Source organism: Haemaphysalis longicornis, unplaced genomic scaffold (assembly GCF_048455015.1).
Source record: "Haemaphysalis longicornis isolate Haplotype H1 unplaced genomic scaffold, Haemaphysalis longicornis Haplotype H1 scaffold_6, whole genome shotgun sequence".
NCBI lineage: Eukaryota > Metazoa > Arthropoda > Arachnida > Ixodida > Ixodidae > Haemaphysalis > Haemaphysalis longicornis.
Genome location: NW_027526407.1, coordinates 146,241,549 through 146,253,497, shown reverse-complemented (window position 1 = coordinate 146,253,497; position 11,949 = coordinate 146,241,549). Strand labels below are relative to the sequence as shown.

Here is an 11,949-nt window from a genome sequence, read left to right as displayed (position 1 = left end):
ATACTTAACATGTTATGTTTTCTGCGGAGTTGAGGAAGCTTCCGGTTACTTCTGTCATACAAAGATGAAACCGAATCTTGTATCCGGTGCCGCACACTAAACTTTTTTACGCCCTTTTGGCCAAAAAGGGTGTAAAATAATTGAAAAAAGGGTGTTGGGAGGCCCTTACGCCATTTTTCTTGAATCTCAACACCCTTTTTTGTAGCTTTCCACCCTTTTTGCGTGAAAAAAAGGGTGTTGACCAACCTCACCACCCTTTTTTTTGGAAGGGTGTTGAAAGGGTGGGGAAAAGGTGTTCAGCTCATCATTGATTGAGGTCATGCATGCAATATAATTTCAAAAAGACATTCCATTGTGCCATCCACCCAACCTCGTCAAAAATGTTCAAAAGCAAAAAAAAAAAAGCTGCCAAATTCAATAAAAAGCAGCGGCAGCACCGACGTTGAAACAGGAAAAAATATCAGCCCTTGCTTATTACGACATCGACAGAATAACACTCCCCCTCCCACTTTTTGTTTTCTACAACCTTGCACCGAGCACAGCACAACCTTGAACTGTGACATCTGTATCATCATTCCGTCGTTCCCTGTTCCTCTCCTGCCCCACCAGCACAATCATAGCCCCCTCTGACAACAGTCATTCTCGTCACTCAGTGGAGTTATAAAGTACTAGCAATCACAATTTTATTCCATTCTTATTGTTAGCGACCGTAAATATTGTGTACAAATGCAATAAACAGACCACCTAGTTTCTCCTACAGAAACAACGTTGGAGAACAAGGCAGATATCAAAAGAAAACAAAAGTTGGGAATGGAGGGGGCATGAAGTCGGGCGCTAAATAAACAGACGCCAAATAATAATACGATTACTTACACTAGAACACTGCCAAATTTCATTGCGCAGTGTTATCTTACTATCTGCTGCTTTTTTTAACGTTCAAATGGAGCGCCAAAAAACTCAGTCGGCGTTTTGTGTTTGTAAACTTTAAAAATCTAAGCTTCTTTATTATATTGCACACAAAAAATAATAATTTACTGTTGTAGTCAGTAAAAGAGGCAATTATTTATTGTTGTCGTTTTAATTTCTTTACGCAACTCCCTGTCAACGGCCGAAACCCTGAGTACGGCGCGCGGCGGCGTGGCCGGATTCCGGAACAGATACCCCGTGACCCTCCATGCCGTGACCCGTCTTTCATGAATTGTTTACTGTGGTGTGCAGTTACACAAGCGCAGTTATTATGATTAATTGGACACCTCGTCGTCTTCGGTTATGTCTGTCGTGTTCGACTTCGCGATGAAGTATTTGAGAACAACTTTGCCACCTGAAGACGGCTAAATTCGTTCGGCGCTTGCCCCTGAACGTCGCTCGCTCTTCTGCTTCGTTTCCTGCAGGTAAGCTGTCTCGACACATTTGCCGCCTTTCTTTTCACTGGATTCCGTTTGTAGCTGTCAGCGCCGCTTTAAGGATTCGTTAACAGGAGCCCGCGTGTGTGAATTGTTTAACTGAACTAGCTAGGTTGAACCTTGAGGGCTCGTCTTTAGAAAGGCGATGTGCGAAAGAACATTGTGGTGCTTGCATTGAGCGCTGAACGCACTGGCGCTCAGTAACGCAGTGGCGCTCAGTAACTCAGTAACGTTTCCCATTCCGCAGCACTACATTGAACAGCTTCAGAGTTCACCACTGCAAACCACGTCTTACGCGTAGTTTATCAGAACACGGGCGGCTACTCCTCTAAACTGTGCTGCGCAGCGTTTACGGCTTCGTTAATCACCGCTGTCATTTGTGCCGTGTTGGGAATGGCGAGGGAGAATCGTTTGCGAGCGAATGTGCGCGCCTCGCAAGCTTCGTTGCGTTTGCGGCGAGCCACCTCACCATGTGTACGGTGCCGCTGTACGCGGGCATTGATTTTGGCTGAATATTGTGTTGCCCGAGTTGTAACATTCGTGCACCCAATAATTTCCATTCTTGCCTGTGTGGTAATCATGTGTCATCCTGTTTTAGACCTCTGGACGGTCTGAGCACATCACGTCCCTCCATTCAACCGGACAAGAGCCACAAGCATTGTCAACAGTGTTTGGCCGCCAGAACGTAAGTTTTCAAACACAGTTTTGGTAGCACAGTGGGCTACCATACTTCAATAATGTTCGATCACTTGAATGTACAAGTTCCCTCGTACAAGCCAGGAATTTTTTTGGGGGGGAGGGGGGGGGGTGGTCGACCAAAAAATGGGACGGGGAAATATGTAGGCAAGGCATCTTGCGCGTTGTTTTGCAAACGAAGCTTGAAATAACTGACTTTAACATGCGATTTGTGTATGCTCAACACTACCTGTAAAGCCCACCTTAAAGGAGAGCCATGAAGACAAAATACAAGTTGGGTTTATTAGAAAGACTGCTTAGTCCTGATAACAATGATCCCAATATCATCGCAATCTTCGAAAAAATAACGGAGATATTAAGGAAAACGTTTGAAGCAGTCGCGACCCCCTAGCCAATTTCCCGCAACTTATTTATGACGTCACGGAACCTTGTTTGTGCGATTGGCGGCCGTCTAACTGACCTGTCGCGACGGCACATGACTGGACGTCTGTAATCCGGCCTCTAGTTTCATTTGACCGCATCACTTGAACGTTAACGTGCAGTTAAGGCACTGAAAATTATGTTTTATTGTGGGCCCGTATGACGTCATTCTTGCTCATAACACGTCACTGTGGCGCAAAATTTGAAAGTTTTTAAATACTTCTTGCTTTTTTTTTCGTTAAAAAACATATTTTGCGCCTCTAATGGAGCTGAGTGACATACTGAATCCTAGTTCTTTCAAATTAAACGAAGTTGTATTTTCTCTTCATGGCTCCTTTAAGGAGCTTAGATGGTGATGATAGTGATGATCAGCTAAATTGCTGTTCGCTGGTCTATGGGCAGACTACGGGCGATTCATTCGTCCGCAGAGCAGGTGGTTATGCGGACCCGCGCTCGTGAGTGTGATCATGAGCGCGCTCGTGAGTGGCGCGCGGACCCCGAAGTTCGTCAGGCAGAAGTGGAGGCCAACACTGAATGTTTACTATCAAGATTCTCGTGTTTTAGAAAAGGGACTATTAAGTTTTCTTGTCAGCTATGAAGTACAGTCGAGCACGATTTGAAGGTTATCGAGCGGCCAAGCGTGCCACCAGCCCACGGTTTCGTTTCGGAACCATGAAAATCGAGATTTCACACTCTTCGCTCCCTTGTTGGCTGTTCCATGATACAACAATGGCCTGCATGACTGACTTGCCACCCTTTGGGTTTCAAGCTGTACAGGGCCGTCCACGCTAGGTGCGAACACGGCGCAGCGTGACCTTGCTCCGCGGAGCGCCAGCGCACAATCCGCGGCCGCGCATCGAAGCTAAGCGGCGCAGGCGCACAGGGGCTTGGAGGTGGGGCTTCGTGTCGTCTGCTACCGCGGGAGAGCGCCGTGCCTGCTTTGTTGTGAAGCACGCCTAACTGTAGGCTTGCCTGTAGCGTCTAAGCGCGCTGCGACAGCATTGCGGGAAAGCGCACTTTCCTTACTGCGGCGCGTTGTGTAGTTTCTGCCTACGAGAACCCACAGCTTCCGCATTTCAGTTCCGCGGTGCAGGTTAAATGCAAGTATTGTGGCAAACATTTCAGGACTGGCTTGGTTTGGTTCAATGAGAGACGCTGTATAGAACGGCATCGTATAATTTCGGCCACTAGGATTTATTTAATGCTCACTGGCATTACGCAGAACATAATTGTCTGTGCATTTCACCTCCGTGGAATTTCGGTCACAGCGGCTGGGTTTCGATCTGCCGAATTTCTTCCAGATGTGTATTGGCTTTTTTCAAACATATGAATATCGCGCATCGTCGAGATGGTTCAAGCAGTCGCCCAGCCAGGAAGTCACGCCCCCAGCACAATCGTCTACTCTACGGTCGAATCCTGGACCGGTCCCACTCTAGTGTGCTAAATTATAATGCATACGTCATTGGTTGCGCTCCCTACATGGCTAGTTATTTGGAGAAAGCGGCCCCTCCCTTTGTTGCCACCTGTGCGCCTTCCTCGCGACTCCTTGAACCATCTCAACGATGCACGATATTCATATGTTTGAAAAAAGCCAATACACATCTGGAAGAAATTCGGCAGATCGAAACCCAGCCGCTGTGACCGAAATTCCATGGAGGCGAAATGCACAGACAATTATGTTCTGCGTAATGCCAGTGAGCATTAAATAAATCCTAGTGGCCGAAATTATACGATGCCGTTCTATACAGCGTCTCTCATTGAACCAAACCAAGCCGCCAGTCCTGAAATGTTTGCAACAATACTTGCATTTAACCTGCACCGCGGAACTGAAAAGCGGAAGCTGTGGGTTCTCGTACGCAGAAACTACACAACGCGCCGTAGTAAGGAAAGTGCGCTTTCCCGCAACGCCGTCGCAGCGCGCTTAGACGCTACAGGCAAGCCTACAGTTAGGCGTGCTTCACAGCAAAGCAGGCACGGCGCTCTCCCGCTCTAGCAGACTACACGAAGCCCCGCCTCCAAGCCCCTGTGCGCCTGCGCCGCTTAGCTTCGATGCGCGGCCGTGGATTGTGCGCTGGCGCTCCGCTGAGCGAGGCCACGCTGCGCCGTGTTCGCACCTAGCGTGGACGGCCCTGTACATTCGTTGTTATCAAGCACAGACTTGGACTTGGTTGCCCTTTATCTACACTAATGATAACGAAACTTGCATGGAATATTTGCTAAAGCTGTTGTTCTTCCTTCTTCCTGCTTCATTTGAAAGAGTAGCTTTCCCGCGACAACCTCCGAATCGCAGTGGACTGTACATGCGGCGCATTCGTATATTATGGTGGTGAAACTAGCAAATGTGCGTCTTCGTCCTTAAGTAATTGCCTTTTGTTATTTTTTGTGCTAGTAGCGCGAGTAGTAAACTTTCGCTAAGCGGAACACCTTATTGCACTGCTGTTGAATGTTGAGCTTGTTGCACGTTTCTTAAATTTCATTATATTTCTATCTGTTAAATCGAAACAGACATGGCTTCAGTAAAACTCCTGTTAAGCAAATACAGAATGCTGATTCTAACCAAGAGGGAGGTCAAGGAAACTGGAATAGTGCCAAAAAAACAAAGCTCCGCATTAGGGAGAATTGTGTAGTTTTGTTGATGTGGAGGAAATACAAGATGGGCAGAGCAATGCTTTTTATGCAGCAGAAATTATGGATCTGCAATAGTCAATGAAATGCGATGTCGGTAGAAAAGTAAACATATCAAGGATTGATAGTTGACTGAACAAAATACAGCGACGTGCTCTGTCATGTGATTATACTTTGTACCAGTGTAAAGACAAGGAATGACACGCTCCCGACAACATGTAAGCCTATATGAGGCTTTTCCTGCGGTTCTGCCATTCTCCGGCCGTGCTGTTCCGCCATTGAAACAGTGGGGCTGTTTCGATTGGCTCGTGGCAGGTTCCCAGCGCTTGTCGGTGTATCCGGCGCGAAATGCAGCCGGGCTGTATATGTTGACAGGTACAGCATCTGGAGCGGGCGCAGGGATCAGACGTTGACATAGCCCTTGTTTTCAGCTTTATATGAGCAAGAATGTCCTTAAAACTGCAGGTTCCGCGCCTGCAGGTGACTTCAGGCGGTTTTTCAGGCTGCTTAAACCGCAGCCCAGCAGTTATCTTCTTGGATGTTCTTTTCCTCGGGGCTTCTCCTCCAAGCCGCAGTAGCGCTGAGGATCTGACCCCGGGTATCCTCAACCGACAAACTCAGCCTCTGATACAAAACTGTACATTTATTTACAGCCCGGCGGGCGACTAAAAAACAGTGCTCAGGCGGAGCTTGAAGACGACGGGCCGAGCTCTCCTGCGCCCGGACCACGTCTCCCGATGTCGTCTCCTTGTCTTCATCTTCCCTCCACCCTGACGCTGGGGGCTAGGGAAGAGGGAAAAGCGAGTCCTTCGTGGGGGTCCAACCCCATGTGGTGGCCATTAGCGCATCCGGTGCGAGCAGGCGTGACCTTCCTCGGGATGCGCGGAGTTTCAAGGCGCCAAGCGACACGTGCATTCAATTTCTGTGCCGCTCGTCCCGGGGCCCGCGCCAGTTCGTGCGTTGAAGCGCGCGACACCTCCACCGCCACTGTGAAACATACCTTCAGGAATGTTTCACACACGAAACACACACCACACACACATTTGGCCCGTGCACCATCGTTCCTTCAGTTGACGACACAACAATCAGCACGGCCAGTGCCTCTTGACCCTGGCTGCAGGTCACCATGACAAATTAGGCACAATCCTCACATAGCTCATTCAGAGCGAGCGGCCTTTAGAATGCGGTACGCACCGGCCGTCGTCGTCCGAAAACGCCCTTGCCATGCGCCGCACACCCTCACACAACAGTATCAGGGGCCCCTCTCTTCCTCGCTCGGGAAGGGACCACTGCTGGGTCGTCAGCATGCGTTGGAGCCACTCTGCACTGAGGTGAAGCTGACTGACGCTTGCGCCTCTTTCCAGGCGAACCCTCGGGTTCGGCCGCTTCTGAACCACCGTACGCGCACGAGGTGTCATTCTCTACGACACACCTTTGGTCAGGGTAAGCAGCAGAGGGCTGCTTCGTGGGCACGTTAACGCGGTCATGCAATGCCGGAGAGGCTATCTCTTCAGTCAGTGCAGTTCTACCTGCAACTGCCTGGGGCTGCGTTACATGAGCGGCCGTACCCTGATTTGCACTTCCCTCTCTCAATTCGCTGGAGCTTCCCATGGCAATCATATTTTCGGGACTCGACATTCGGGGACCTCCAGAAACACACGATGCAGTGTGCGCGACACCAACTGCATCCGATTCTTCACGCGATTCCCGTGCTGCCGCATCCTGCAAAGCTACTGGCCGCTCGGCCACGCTCCCAGGATGTTCTCTGTCTCCGCACGGTGCGACGACAGGCTCACGCTCAGCTGAAGCCAGTCTCCGCCCCTTCAGAACGGCTGATTTAAGAACCTCATAGTTCTTCCGCTCCTTAATGTGCGAACCCTCGCGTTCGGCCGCTACTGAACCACCGTTCGCGCACGAAGCGCCGTTCTCTACCACACACCGTTGTGTGACGCAAGGAGTAGAGAGGGGCTCATCGGTCACATGAATTAGAACATGCGACGCAGCTGAGGCTGTTTCTCTGGCTATCAGCTTTTTCACGGGCATGCCCACACTCCTTCGACGCACGAACTGGCGCGGGCCCAGGGACGAGCGGCACAGAAATTGAACGCACGTGTCGCTCGGCGCCTTGAAACTCCGCGCATCCCGAGGAAGGTCGCGCCTGCTCGCACCGGATGCGCTAGTGGCCACCACATGGGGTTGGACCCCCACGAAGGACTCGCTTTTCCCTCTTCCCTGGCCCCCAGCGTCAGGGTGGAGGGAATATGAAGACAAGGAGACGAGAGAGACGCGGTCCGGGCACAGGAGAGCTCGGCCCGTCGTCTTCGAGCTCCGCCTGAGCACTGTTTTTTAGCCGCCCACTGGGCTGTAAATAAATGTACAGTTTTGATCGGAGGCTGAGTTTGTCGGTTGGAGATACCCGGGGTGAGATCCTCAGCGCTGCAGCGGCTTGGAGGAGAAGCCCCGGGGAAAAGAACATCCAAGAAGATAACTGGCGCAGTCGACAGGATCTTCAACAGCGACGACTCAGCGAGCCGGCGGGCGAGATGGAGCAGGCGGAGAAGTCACGTCCTGCTGAACGGGATCGGCGGGAGCAGCGAGCTCGTCAGCCTGGTGGAGAAGCGGCTCGACCGGCGCTCAGCGGACTTCTCAACGGAGAGCGGCAGCCTGCTGAACGAGATCTGCAGGAGCAGCGAGCTCGCCACCCAGGTGGAGAAGCGGCTCGAGCGGCGCTCAACGGACGTCTCAACGGAGACCGAGGCAATCTCTGCGGCCTGCTGAGCAGCGGAGAAGCAGCTTGGCGAGCGGTCAGTGGAGGCATCAGCAGCCCACTGAAGGAGAAGCGGCAGGCGAGAAGTCGGCGGGCGATTGTTTGGTGGACACCTCGGCGGAAGGAGCGGTGCATAAATGGATAACCCATCTGCACCGGTGCGGCATCTCTACAGGCGCCGAGCTATACAGGTCAGTGCCTCGTTTGATGCTGGGTCTGCGGTTCACCATGACATCTAGCGGCTATCTAGGTGTAGCCGCGAGATAATGATGAGGATTCGGAAGCGTGCATGAACGTTGCAGGGACAGCAAGCATTGCAATGTCGTTCGCTGAGCAGAAGGCGCTATTGCTGGCGAAATTGAGAATCGCTGAGGCAGAGTTAGCAGCGGAACGTTCGAAGAGTGGACGTTTCAAGAGAGCTAACAACGTTCCTACCTCACCGATTGCTCAAACAGTAATGTTCAGCACTCGGGGAGAGAGTGAACTGGGGTGCTCCGGTACGCCGAAAGATGCGCTGGGTGGAACCCATTCACTGGGCGCGCGTAGTCCTCCTGTTTCGCGGGATCCGCCACGATCAGAGTCACGTGGGAAAGGCGAAGATAGGATAGTGGCGCACGTTCCTTCGTGGGCGTTGAGATTTTCTGCAACCGGGGAGCAGGATAGTGAAGCATCCCGCTTAGAGAAATTCACCGAAATAAAGATGGAGGTGAAGGAAGGTGTTACGCGCGAGGCTGCGTTGGTAAATGACAGGCAGTCAAAGTTGAATGAGAGTGTGCGCATGCCCGTGATGAAGCTGATGGCAAGAGAGAAAGGCTCCGCAGCGTCGCATGTTATTGTTCATGTTGCCGATGAGCCCCTCGCTACTCCTTGCTTCACACAACGTTGTGTGGTAGAGAACGGCGCTTTGTGCGCGCACAGGGGTGCAGTAGCGGCCGAACACGAGGGTTCGCACAGGAAGGAGGGGAAGAACTATGAAGTTCTTAAATCAGCCGTTGTGAAGGGGCTGGTTTCAGTCGAGCGTGAGCCCGTTGTCACCGCGTTCAGAGAGGGAGAACGTTCCGAGAGCATGGGCGAGCGGCCAGTTGCATTGCAGGATGCAGCAGCACGGGAATCGCGCGAGGAATTGGATGCAGTTGGTGTCACGCACACTGTATCTTGTGTTTCTCGAGATACCCAAATGTCGAGTACCGACAATGTGATTGCCATAGGGAGCTCCAGCGAATTCAGCGAGGAAAGTGTAAATCAGGGTACGGCCGCTCATGTAATGCAGCCCAGGGCAGTTACAGGTAGGTCTGTAGGAGTGGCTGAAGAGATAGCCCCTACAGCATTTCATGTCAGCGTTGACGTAGCCGCTAAGCAGTCCTTTCCTGCTTACGCTGACCAACGGTGCGTAGTGGAGCACGGCGCTCCGAGCGCAGAAGTGGCCGAACCTGAGGGTTCGCCTAGAAAGAGGCGAAAGCGTCAGTCAGCTTCACCTCAGTGCAGAGTGGCTTCAATGCATGGTGACGAGCCATCAGTGGTCCCTTCCCGAGCGAGGAAGCGAGGAGGAGAGGGGCCCATGATACTGTTGTGTGAGGGTGTGCGGCGCATGGCAAGGGCGTTTTCGGACGACGACGGCCGGTGCGTACCGCATTCTAAAGGCCGCTCGCTCTGAATGAGCTATGTGAGGATTGTGCCTAATTTGTCATGGTGACCTGCAGCCAGGGTCAAGGGGCACTGGCCGTGCTCATTGTTGTGTCGCCAATTGAAGGAACAATGGAGCACGCTCGCAAAGTGTGTGTGGTGTGTGAAACATTCCTGAAGTTATGTTTCACAGTGGCGGTGAAGGTGTCGGGCGCTTCGACGCATGAACTGGCGCGGGCCCTGGGACGAGCAGCACAGAAATTGAACGCACGTGTCGTGTCACGCGGCGTCTTGAAACTCCCCGCATTCCGAGGAGGGTCGCGCCTGCTCGCACCGGATGCGCTAATGGCCACCACATGGGGTTCCCACGAAGGACTCGCTTTTCCCTCTTCCCTGGCTCCCAGCGTCAGGGTGGAGGGAATATGAAGACAAGGAGACGAGAGAGACGCGGTCCGGGCACAGGAGAGCTCGGCCCGTCGTCTTCGAGCTCCGCCTGAGCGCTGTTTTTTAGCCGCCCACTGGGCTGTAAATAAATGTATAGTTTTGATCGGAGGCTGAGTTTGTCGGTTGGAGATACCCGGGGTGAGATCCTCAGCGCTGCAGCGGCTTGGAGGAGAAGCCCCGGGGAAAAGAACACCCACAAAGATAACTCCAGCCTTGACATAAAACATTATGAAGGGGGGGGGGGGGGGCACCGGGACCCCCCCTCCCTTCCCCCCCCCCCCCCCCCGGCTACGCCCTTGGCGTGTGCTTATTCTTTCTCTTGCATCCACCACATTCGAGTCGTCACGTTGATTTGGGAATGCTGGAATCCAGCATATGCTGGCAAGATACGAGAGCTTGAACACAACCCACTTGCCCGCAATGAGTTTTCAAAGATCTCCACCACCTGAAGGTACTGAAGTGAGATGTAAGCATTGCCTGAAAACCATACCAGATAAGGGTACCAAATCATAGTTATGGGTCTTTCTCGCCCATTTTAGTGTTTTGAACGAAAAAAGTGCCATTTAAAGGTGACACGTCGTTCCCTGCCGATTTCTGATGCCTGATTAAGTTTGTGGGCATAAATTTAGCAGCTTTCTCACATGTCTAACGTGTATGTGTGCTTGTTAGGAGTGAAGTAGGTAAAAATTGAAAGGTTTGATTGTAGTTGTGTATAGATTACCTACATTTTTTTCATTCCTAGAAAAGAAAAATTGAGGTAACCCTTCCAATTGTTCTGCATTGCTGCGTTTTATTATGCTTGTATGATTCGTAGAACCTGCAGGAGTTCAGCTGCTTGTTAACGGAAAAATGAACAGTGGTACAAAAAAAAAGTGCATCTACTAAAAAAATCTTCACAATCGCAGGATGCCAACGGTCCACCTACCAACTTGCGTCCTGCATTGTTTCTGCTGGCTGGAGCGGCGCATGGAGCATTTTTCAACTTCTCGAAGTTTGTGATCAAGCGCTGCCCCAAGTGAAGGATGCCGCAGAGGGATCTTCGGTTTTAATGCCACAATTTCATGTGCTTAGCACTTACTCGTAAGGCATTTTAAATATTCATCATCCCAGAGGATATGTTACCTTCGTCTTGGGTGGAATGTGGCTGGAATCAGGTTATTTGTGACAGAAACAAGTGAACCACGTGGTGAGAGTCATTGAGGCCCTGTTGATTGCGCATGCTACTGAAATAACATTTTCATTCAGCTGAATACTTTCTAAATATTACAATTTGTGAACAAAATATGATAAAAGTCATGATTAGTTGTACTGCAGTGCAGGAAAGAAATGCCAGCACATGTTTTAGGAGCCTCTTATATTTCAGGTCATTGGCTGCTGAGCAATAAAACATAACCGAAAATTGTTTAAAGTGAAATCAAATATTTGTTGTCGCCAGTGCGTGGCCCGTAGTAAAAGCTATCTGGTCTCCAAATTTCAAATGAGACAGGAAATGCCAAAAAAATAAGGAAATAAACAAGACAGCTTGCTACAATAAACCAATTCAAATAATTGCTCAATGTCTATAAAGTGGTGATTCAGGCGGGTTAGTTCGGTGTTGATGAAATACAAGCAGGCCCTCACCTGGTCAAAAACAAATAAACAAATAAAGACATTTTGGGCCCCTACTGGCCTTTGATCACAATGAAAGGGGGGTGGAAGGTCGCGATTATTTATAGGTTTGGTGGTGCAGAGTGTGCATGTATATCTCGGGGAGACTACCCCGCGACTGGTTAATCGTGTTTTTAGTTGGTTGAATATGCACTGATTCTAAAAGTAGTCGTGTCGACAGGCACTTCTCTGATGCGATTATGCTTGCGGAATCCCAATCGAGGACGTGGTCAGTAGCCAGGTGATGATCCGCCAAGGCATTTCAGCTTGCATTGCCTTTTTTGACATCGTTCTGGTGCTATTGAATTCTTATTTTAAATATTT

At 50.7% G+C, this 11,949-nt stretch overlaps 1 long non-coding RNA gene across 2 annotated transcripts; it reads left to right on the top strand.

Moving 5' to 3' along the window:
• The first annotated feature begins 1,159 nt into the window (after positions 1 to 1,159).
• LOC144141180 (uncharacterized) lies at positions 1,160 to 11,588 on the top strand. 2 transcript variants are annotated; one of them, XR_013316461.1, is made up of 3 exons: positions 1,160 to 1,391; positions 2,002 to 2,088; positions 5,610 to 5,697. It is a non-coding gene; the product is annotated as an uncharacterized LOC144141180 (long non-coding RNA). The 2 variants fall into 2 exon arrangements; XR_013316460.1 differs by lacking the exon at positions 5,610 to 5,697 and adding an exon at positions 10,884 to 11,588 and having other exon boundaries at positions 1,167 to 1,391.
• The last annotated feature ends 361 nt before the right edge of the window (positions 11,589 to 11,949 follow it).